Source organism: Dipodomys spectabilis, unplaced genomic scaffold, assembly GCF_019054845.1.
Source record: "Dipodomys spectabilis isolate Male_0828 unplaced genomic scaffold, ASM1905484v1 ptg000205l, whole genome shotgun sequence".
Classification (NCBI taxonomy): domain Eukaryota; kingdom Metazoa; phylum Chordata; class Mammalia; order Rodentia; family Heteromyidae; genus Dipodomys; species Dipodomys spectabilis.
In genome coordinates this window covers 1612313-1623812 of record NW_024870882.1, presented here as the reverse complement: position 1 = coordinate 1623812, position 11500 = coordinate 1612313, and the positions used below count along the sequence as shown (strand labels likewise).

Here is an 11500-nt window from a genome sequence, read left to right as displayed (position 1 = left end):
TATAAGTTTCTTCCAGAAAAGTTTCTCAATTACTTAGAAGTTTTTCCCCTTCCCCTCCAGAAATTATACCGACATCAAATACAGAGAAAGCAGGGGTTATACTGTGGGGGAGAAATGATCTTATAAATTTGTTAGAAACAATCACATGAAAGAAAAAAAAATCTGAATACATATCTTAGGCTTCATTTCCCTAACATCACCTTATCTGACCTTTTCTGCTTGACTCAGACATATACTAGATATTAAAAATAAGGTAAACCATGGAAAAAAAGTAGGGATACAGGTGGACCCATTGCAACAAGGAGATGTACAAGTCGTTATGTCGAAAAATGAACTTTACAACTTTGGTGGGGGGGAATAGCGGGGAGGATTGGGTGGGGCGGCGGGGGAGGATGGAATGGGATAGGAAGGGGAAACAATGGAGGAGGCTACAATGCTAGATAAGAAATGTACTCATTATCTTGTCAATGTAATTGTAACCCCTCTGTACAGGATTTTCACAATAAAAAATAATAAAAAAAAATACTTAGGAGTGATGTGTAATTCCTAGGTACTCCTGTTATCACATATACTTTTGGATTGAGTTATCTCTGTATAAACTCAAACGGACAAAATACTCTCAAAATAAACAGAAATCATATCTGTGTTTTAAATGCAGTAGTTCACAATGAGTTTTTAGCCAACTCCAAAAACATCTTTTTAGCGATTCTTCATTTTGTGTGAAGAAGTTTAAAAGTAGTTTTTTTTCCTGACATGCAATTCACTTACAATATATTATCTCCTTTTATTGTATACATTTTAGTGCTTTGGAAGTTAATTTTACCTTCATAGGTTTTCAAAGCCTAATTTTCACAAACTTGCAATTCTTCAAATAGAAATGCTGTAAATTTTAGAACCGACATTAAAATATATATAAAATTCAGTTACAGGAATTTGCCCAGCATATGTCCTCTATAGTGTGTCTTTTCAAAATTTGTTTTTGGGGATCATTTCCAGGGTCTCACACATACTATTCAAGTTCACTGTCAATTAACTATAGTCTCTGTCCAAAAAAGTTTTTTACTTCTGTTAAATACATTCATAGAAGTGTAATGCCTGAATCCTATATAATTCACCTTTCACCTTTTGAAGGCTTGAAAACTTTTTTGCTAAAATGATTGCAGTATTATACAAATCGATCACTATAAGAAGTATATCAATTTCTCCACAAATGAATTGCTATATTTTGCGTCCTCTTTTTATATTATGGTCATAATAGTGATTTTTCTTTTTATTATTTCTTAGACACTAAAGAGGAGCTTATTTCATATGCTCCTCCTATTGACTATTAATTTACATATGTAATTTAAAGAAATATCCTATTCAGGAAAAAAAATTATATAGAATTAGAAGATATTAAAATACTTGTTTCAGAATCATTGTAGCATTAACTTTGTAGCATTAACAAATATGTGCCCTCTATCTGTTGGATATGTTTTCATTTCTGTTATAGTGTCCTTTGAATTATGAAAGGTTAATACTTGATATAATCCAGTTCTTGCTTTTCTTTAGCCACTAATGTTTTCCATGTCAAATTTTTAGAAACATTTACTGAGCCAATGTTATGAATTTTTATATTTATATTTTATAGGTTTTTACATCTCACATTTACGTTGATAATCATTCTTTATAAGGTTTGAGGTAGGCCAGGTGCCGGTGGCTCATGCCTGTATCCTAGCTACTCAGGAGGCTGAGATCTGAGGATCGTGGTTTAAAGCCAGCCCGAGCAGGAAAGTCCATGATACTCTTATCTCCAATAAACCACTAGAAAACCGGAAGTTTGGCTGTTGCTCAAGCAGTAGAGTGCTCACCTTGAGCTGAAGAGCACATGGACAATTCCCAAGCCCAGAGTTCAAACCACATGACCAACATACAAACAAACAAACAAAGGATTGAGGTAGTAGTCTAAGATCATTCTTTAAATCTAAAGCGGCAATTGTGCCAATACAACCATTTAAGATTCTGTTTTATTTCATAAAGTCATAGCATCCTTTTCAAAAGTCTGTGGTCCATAAAACTAAGAATTTATTTTTGAAAAATCTGTTACCTTCTTCTATGTGTCTGTTCTTATAGTAGAACTATGTTATCTTCACTAAACATGGTAATACGATTCAAAGCTAGTATGAAGGCTCCAGCAACACCATTTTACAACATTGTTCTGACTGTCCTGTATTCCTTGAATTTACACACGTGATTGTTGAGCATGTGGACCAATATTCTCCAGAGATATCTAGATGTTGGATAGTCACTCATATTTCACACCTTGTGAAAACACAAACCCCCGATATTATATTTAGAAAAATGTCTTTAGTGATTGCTCAAAGCAAATAAAATTAATTTAGGAATGAGTTAGGTTTAGATAACATTATAGCATAATAAAGCTGAATGATAACGACTTGAGCAGTACTGCAGAACGAGGGGGAGGGGGGGGGAAGAATGGTGGACCACAAAGGAGCTGTATGTTATTGGTATTGTTTCAAAAAACAGAAAGACTACAGAGAAGAGAAGGAGAAAAATAAAGTGTCCTGAATGAAGTTTCTTTTTAATCCACCTGATAGTTTGGACTGAAAGTCAGATAACATGGAAAAAATAAAACAGAAAATAAAGCATTGTATAGAGCTGTTACAATGTAAAAAAGCTGTAATAGGAATATAATTAATTTCCAAAGAAATAAGAGAAAAAATAACAATAACAATTGCTAACGTGGATAGAAGTTGGATCACATGCATGAAAGAAAAAAAAGTTAAAATACATATCTAAGGGTTCATTTTCCTGACATCACATTATCTGACCTTTTCCGCTTGACTCATACATATACTAGATATTGCAAATAAGGGAAACCATTGTCAATATAACTTGTGGAGGAGATGGGGAAAAACCAGTTGTTTAAGGATACAGGTGGACCTGTTGCAACAATGAGAAGTACAAGTTGTCATGTCCAAAATGAGCTTTACAAGTCGGTGCGGGGGGGGGGGGGGGGAGAGGAGTGAGAAGAGGGGAAGGAGAAGGATTCGAATTGGGGGGAGGGGGGAGGCTGGGAAGGGAGGTGAAGGGTAAACAAAGGAGGAAGCTGCAATGCTTGGTAAGAAATGTACGCATTATCCTGCCCATGTAATTGTAACCCCTCTGTACAGTATGTTCACAAATAAAATTAAATTAAATTAAAAAAAAAAGTTGGATCACATTTTATCATATATAATTTTGAAAAAGCTTACTAGGAATGAAAATTTAAAAGTCATAACTTAAAACACAATTTGTATTATAACTAAACAGTATAGTTCAGTGGTAAAACATTGGCCTAACATATGGGAAGCAATTGTGTGATCTCCTAAGCATTACAAAGTACACAAAAAGCATACACACAAAAAACCCACATAAACACACACACACCATATACACACATTTGGAATATAGTTATTATCATATGAAACAGAGGAAGTTATCACAAACAGTAAAAGTATTTTAATATATGAAATCATAATATTGCTCATAGTATTTAAAAGTTTAGTAGAAATAAAATAGTCACAAGATACTTGGATTCTTATAGATTAAGTAAATTGAATATTAAGAAATAAAAGACATGAGAACTTTGAGAACAAGTTTTAAATAATAAACATTTTGAAACATGTATCCTTTTATTTTGACAAAAGATTGTTGTTACTGGTGTTTTAATTCAAGATTTAGAATATGATAACCAGGTGCTCTATATCTTGCTAGGGATGGCTATATCTCTAATCATTTCACTCTGGAAATTTATGAAAAGGTCTCATAGTTTCCCATTCTCTCCCGAATTACAAACCCTATTTACACTTGCCACCATAGTTAGAAAATGGAAACCACAAATCACTATGCCCAGCTCAAAGAGACTTTTTTTTTAATTTAAGTACAAATATTGCCAAAAAGTGACCATGTAATGAAGGCTTTTTTAATAAAGTATGTGCTTCTTGAAAATAAAGTATTTGTTACCTGGACAAATGTGTTTAGAACTATGAGATAATAAATTTATTTAAATTCACCAACCATATAAAATTTAAGAAAATAATTTTTAAATATTCACATGTTAACTATTTTGAAAGCAAAATATATGTCTGAATAATTTACATGTGTTCAAATTATGCAAAACTAAATTAACTAATCCTACAACTCTGAATAAAAGAATTACCCTAAAGAAACAAAAGAAAATAATTAAGCTCAAAATTTGAAATTTAGAAAATAAAAGGAAGTGTACTCTTTGGTTGACTTAAGTAACTGTAAGCCTTCTGTATATCAATTTTATAATAAAAAATGCATGAACAAAGACAGAAAAGTACCTATTGATCAATGACGACAGGAAAAGCATCAGTAGTTTTTTTTTAATTTTTATTTATTTTTTATTGTGAAAATACTGTGCAGTTGGGTTACAATTAGATGGCAAGATGAGTACATTTCTTAACAAGCATTGTAGCCTCCTCCTTTGTTTCCCCTTCCCATCCTTTCCCAGCCTTCCCCTCTTTTCCCCACACAATCTTCCCCCCCCCACACCAAAGTTTTAAAGTTCATTTTCGACATGACAACTTGTACTTCTCATTGTTTCAATGGTCCACCTGTATCCTTATTTAAATGACTTGTTTTTCCCCTTCCCATACACAAATTATACCGACATCAAATACAGTAAAAGAAGGGGTTATACTGTGGGGGTGGGGGGGACATACAAAGCAACAAAGAAATAATCTTATAAATGCGTTAGAAACAAATGCATGAAAGAAAAAAAAAAACATTTGAATACATTTCTTAGGGTTCATTTTACCTAACATCAACTTATCTGACTTTTTCTGCTTGTCTCAGACATATACTATTTATTGCAAATAAGGGAAACCATGAGACGTATGTTTCTTTGGGCCTAGCTCACTTCGCTTAATATAATTTTTGCCAAATCTTTCCATTTCCTAACAAATGGGGCAATGTCATTCTTTCTGATGGAAGCATAGAATTCTTGTTTTTTTTTTGAGTGTGCAAAAAAATCAATGAAAGAGGTAACAATATTCCTTCCATAATAAATGTACTCATTACCTTATTTATGTAAATGTATCCCTCTGTACATTACCTTTACAATAAAATTAAATTGAAATTAAAAATAAACTAAATAATATACAAATTAAGAATTCGTAGAGAGCTAGGAAGGTGGCTCAGTGGTAGAGCTCTTGCCTTACATGCTTGAGGCCCTGGGTTAGACTCTTCAGCATCACATAAACAGAAAAAGTGGTGCTGTGGCTCAAATGGTCGAGTGCTAGCCTTGAACTAGCATTGAGAAACAGCATCCAGGCCCAGAGTTTAGGTCCCAGGACCAGACCCCCCCCCAAAAAAAACAGAATTACTAGAAACCATTGGTTAAAAACTTTTTAAAATACTGCTCTAAGTACCCAAGTAATATTATTTGATGATACTATTAAAATACTTCAACTTCAGCAGAGAAGCCAAAAGTTTAAAAACTGTTACAAAATAAAGTAATAAATCAGAATATATTAATATTAATAATAATCATAAGATGAATTTATAGTGGTAGTCAAATATGTAAGAAATGAGGCAATTTGCCATTCATTTGCACTTAATACGTGAGAAAGAATTTTCTAGGTCTTTTTAAATATATAATAAATTTAATGAAGAAACTATTTTGTTACATCATATGATAATTAGATGAAGCTGATATTAGAGCAAAGAGCAGATTGTACTAAGTTTCTGGATGTTAAGGTATATACTTATTTTGGTTGTGGGAAATTGTGTTCAACTTGGGGTCTTGTTTTTGTTGGACTGGTGTCGTATAGGTGGTTAATTTTAGGATAGGGGTTCCCTTTCCACAAGAACATGCACCTGATCTGTTGTTTTAGCCTTCCCATTATCAATGGCATAAGAATTGCACACCAACTTGTCTAGCTTCCTACCTTGGCTGGCCTGGATTCTGCAGTCCTTCCAATCTTAACCTGTAGATAGTGCAGGATGGTGGAAATGATCCAATGCACCCAGCTATAGATTGAAAAGGAAGTCCACTAAACTTTTGGCCTGGGTTCTGTTCTCAAGCCTCCTCAGTAGTTAAGAGTTCAGATGGGAGCCCCTGGTGCCAAGCAGTAAGAGTATTTCTTAAGGCAACTAGACATATATATGACTTAGGCATGTGAACAACTCAGGACAAGAATAAAAGAGCAGTGAAGTGTAGAGGACAGGCCCAATTTTAACTAGCTACTTGGAGGCTGAATAAGCTTAGCTAGCTTCTCTGGAGGCTGAGATATGAAGACCACTATTCAAAGCCAGTCCAATCATGAAAATAAATGCGATTATCTCCAAAAAAAACAGGAGTGGAACGATGGTTCAAGTGGTAAACCACTATCCTAGGTCACAGAAGCTTAGAGATGATGAATGAATGAGCACTTGCACATGCATGTGCATGTATACACGTGCATGTGTACACACACACACACATAAGTATTGCAATGCGAAGTTCTTTTTTTACCTTGCTGTACTCTACTTCCATGTATTAGTTTACAAATTAACAAAATCAGCTAAGCACCTATTTACATAAACTCATCATGTTTCTCTAAAGTCAACTCTCTTTTTGGAAGCATGCTTTTATTTGACCCAAATATAAACTATTCAGGAGTTTGATTCTTCTCCCTCAATTCTATAGAATAGATGATTGTTTAGCTTCCTCCTAACAATATAATTTTGTGAAATCCTGCATCAAGCAACACATTTCTTTCACTGGAAGGAAAGCTCTTACAAACAATTAATAATAGGTTTTTCTTCTCTTTGCTTACATCTGTAGTTTTATTATCTGCATATATTTCATGATCTGTCTGTATATGACAAAGACTGCTGTGAAAATAATAAGACCCTTCGCAGCACTTATCATTTATATACCATCCATAGATATGAAGGTGTTTAAATATTATTGAAATTGCTTGGGAATAAATCATGTTCATCTTGACTATCGTGAAAAAGAAGAATTGGTTTCTCAGCACTTTAGGTAAGAACTTGATTGAAAGAAACAAAAGGAAAAGTGAGGAACAACTCAACATATCCATTGAAATGAAACACAATAAAAAAATTAAAACAACCCAAGAAAACAAATTAATCCAGTACTCATGAACCTGCAGGAAATGCAAAGACTTAAAAAAAACATCAGCTATGACGAGCTTATGAAAATCCATACTACCTGGGAGTCTACTGTTGTGAGGATAGAGGTTAAAGCCCAGACTGGACAGAAAGATCTGTACACAATGCCATGCACCTGTTATTCTAAATTCCAGGAAGAATAACATAACATGGACTGAACCCAAGGTCATACACATGTATCTGAAAAATAATAAGGATAATTTAGGGTTGGGGACATGACAAAATGGTAATAACACCCATTTAGGGGGCATAAGACATTCAATTCAAGCTCTAATATTTGGGTATTAAAGTAAAAATCTATGATTTTAAATAATTGGAAAAATTGTAAGATTTGAGTATTTGAGTGGAAAAATGAATGAGAGAATGAACCCATGGTGCAATGCTTTTAACTTAAGTGAAAATGTTTTATGGTACTTCAGAAAAAACAGAGTTACCTTGCAAATGATCATGGTTGTGCATTTGGGTGATGGAAATACTTTACTTACACATGTTTAAATTAAATAGATGTTTATTTGGGTAGATTGTACTTCTTGAACTAAGAGCCCGGATGATGTCGCTGAGATTTTTCTCTCAAGGCTACCACTCTACTACTTTGAGCCATAGTTCCAATTCTGATTTTCTGTTGGTTGTTTGGTGATAAGGGGCTCCTGGACATTCTTGCCCAGTACGGGTTCAAACCATGATCGTCAGATCTCAGCCTCCTGAGTAACCAGGATGCCAGGCATGAGCCGTCGATAGTTTTAATAATTTAGTAAATTGTACAGTTACTGAAGTTATACATTATCATTATAACCTGTGTAATATATGTGTGTATGTATATATCAATGCATACGGATAGAAATATTTTAACATATTTTTGTATCTACAGTAGATTTATGAAATCATCCATTATAAAATTAAATGGAAACAAAAGTTAATAAGGAGCAAATCAAAGGAAATTATCACATGTTTCTTGTTGTTGAATGGAATGTGAATTGCGAGAATCAGTTTGGGAAAACCGTCTCTACGTTAACAAAATGGATAAGAGCTATTAATTCCAATCCATCTATTTGCCCAAGTTGTGCAACTTCACACATGAGTGTCAAAATCAAACCACACTTTTTGCCTTTGTTTTAAACTCACCTGTTATAATTTATGGGTTAGATGAAGTAATCAAATAAAGATTAAAATAATATTATGTGAGGCTATGAATTAGAGCTGAAAATGATTTTACATATGATAATAGCTAATTAAATTACATATTTTTTACTTTTACTCTGTCATGTCCCTCATTCCCACATTAGGAAAGTATATAGAAGGTTCTCACTTAATTATATGTCCAATTATGTAAAAAATGTATTGAAAGAATATGGGCACAGTGTGACAGTGTGGTTTTAGCTTATTGAGACCTGAAGGGGGAAATGTGTTTTTGAAGACTTGCAATACATTGTGATGAAGATGAAGGGAGGGATATTCTTATTCTGGAAAACTAGCTAGAGGATTGCTCCTATAAAGGTAGTGATGAATTCTTCCAAAGGGTTACAGAAAATCACTTTCACAACCATGTTCACTGCTGCACTATTCACCGTGGCCAAGTTACGGAAACAGCCCAGATGTCCCTTGGTGGAGTGATGGTTGGAGAAAGTGTGGCACATATACACAATTGGATTGCACCCATCCATTTTGAAGACTGTTACATTATTTGCAACGAAATGGATAGATCTAAAAATATATTAAGTGAACTAAGTCAGAGCCAGACACACAAAGGACCCATGCTCTGTCTCATATTTGGAAGATAGAAATTTATACAAGTTTACACAAAAATAATAACCAAAGCATGCTATTTGCAGAGGATTATTTCAAAGGTTTAATTTCTTATGAAATTGAACTTTACTCCAACAAAATGAATACCGGGAAACTATCACTTGGAAGATATGAGGGGAAGACAAAAGAAAGGAATAAAGAGAGTTATGGAGGAAGAGAGTGAAGGTATAATATTCAATTCAGATAGTATGAAACTAGAAAAAAATTAAAGTGGGGTGAGGTTTGGAAGGGTGTGGAAAAGTTATATAAAGATCCATTATACTTAAAAAACTGATTTGTTTAATGGAAATTCCCTTGTACAAGTATTTAAGATAATAAAAATATAATTAAAAACAATGGAGACATTTGATCTTAAATTCTATTTCCATCTCTTTTAAAAAATAAAATTATTTGCACTATAATTTGATCAGAAGGATGGATTTTGTGGCTAGCTAGATCATGGCACATCTGTCTCTCTCTTCCTCTCTCACTTTCATGGTTCTCATAGATAATAAGATTGCTCCATAATTATCCTAATTTATTTTGCTTTTATATTTTTGGTTGCATCATTTCACTTTCTCCTCTGCCATTTCCCAATTCATTTACATAGAAAGCATTACTTCCTATTTTCTCATTCCTAGAATAAGCTGCTCATGAAGACACCACTAGTCCTCATTTTCATTCTGTACCTTTGAATACTGAGGAAAATCTTTCCTCTGCTCTCTACCAATTCCCTACTCTCCAGTTAGAATAATTTAGAATAGTAAAAATGAAAAAAGAGAAAATAAATAATAGTGAAAAAAACAAATGCAGAAAATTCACCGGATTTTTCTAACCATTTCATCCAATGTGAACTATTGGGAAAATACATGGACAACTAATTCTCACTGACACTCAAATTCTCTGGTTAGGCAATTCCTATGAAGTTGAAGAACAAGAAGAAAAAGTGTGAAATGGTATCAGTTGCAAGAAAAAAATGGCAAAGGATTGAAGCAAATTTCTTCTTTGTTCTGCTGAAAATAACCGCCTTACTACAGTGCAGAGACGACTTTCCAAAAAGGCCACTCATGTGAATACTAGGGATGACGATTAGTATACCCCTCTTCATCGAGAAGCCTACAGTGGACACTTGGACATTGTCCATGAGTTGGTGGCTCAAGGTAGATATTCCTGGAATAATTGTGAATGGCTGGACACCCCTGCACAGTACTTATACATGGAATAATACCACAGTGGCTTCTTTATTTCATCGTGATACAGATACAAGGCCCAAACTAAAGGCCTCTTGACCCCCTTGCATCTTGATGCTGGTAATAGATATAGCAAAGATATGCTGGATCTCCTTCTGGTGAACCATTATTTCAAACCAGGTCTGAAGCACAACTTGGAAGAAGCTGCATTTGATATTGCCAAAAGGATAAGTATGTATTACTACCTCTTCGAAGTTTTGGAAAGCTGTACAAATTGTTCTCCTAAGTCCGAATGATTCGGTTAAGTTTCTTAAATTTCAAAATAGCCAGTCCATCCTATGTGTCCATACAAAATATTTTCACAATACAAAGCAACAGCAATATCTTACTTTAAAAATTCATGGATTCCATAGTATTCTTCCAAGTGAATTGCCTGACTTTGATGTCAAAATATATTCGAGTTGTTTGTATACATCTATAATGATTTCTATAGAGTTTGTGATTTTTTAAATCATAAATAATTTTAACTTATCTGTTGAAATGAGTAATACAGAAAGTAAAGAATTTTCTGGTGCATGTCTGAAAAAAGTATATTTAAAAATATTTAGTAATCTGTTTGTGTAATGTCCATAACCTATTTCATTCTCTCCTAGATATAATCCTTTGAATTCGACATTGTTTTATAATATAGAGGTTCATTAATAAATGTGTCCTTTCAGATTGCATTCCATATAGAAACCGTTTAAGATTCCTTTAATTCCTTGGTCCTTAAAGAATTTTATTTCTTTAGGATAAAATGACAATGTTATCTTACTTCAAAAGTTTATAAAGGTTATGCTATGTAAAGGAATTTGTAAAAAGTGAAGATTCATAGAAACTTTTATTTCTATGAATTACATGTATTCTTACACTTGTATATTTGTAATCAACTTTTTAATAACTGTTTTTAATTTCTTGCATCAGAAGAATGAAAAATATGCAATACTTCACAAATTTTCATATCATCCTTGTACAAGAGACATGTAAATCTCTGTATTGTAATTTGGGTAGACGTGCTGCTGAAGTATGTAGTATCCTGGAAATTTAAGTAGTTAATGATGCAATCTTAAGACAGGCATATATCTTTGGTTGCCTATTTGTAAGAAGGAAACCTTATTGTTCCCAAAATTGCAGTTCATCTTATTTCTGTAAAATTCTGTGTATGGTGGAAAAAACTTATATTGTTTGTTCAATTGCTCACATTTGCAATTTTTTCAATGACTATTTTAAGTCTTTTTATTTGAATTTGGATCATACTTTGCAGCCTTTATATCTAGGTCCAAAGATGATGGATTTCCAAGTAC

The 11500-nt window shown here is 33.4% G+C and overlaps 1 pseudogene; it reads right to left on the bottom strand.

Annotated features, from left to right (window-relative positions):
* Positions 1–11127: 11127 nt before the first annotated feature.
* On the bottom strand, positions 11128–11224 carry LOC122122171 (annotated as a pseudogene).
* Positions 11225–11500: the final 276 nt, after the last annotated feature.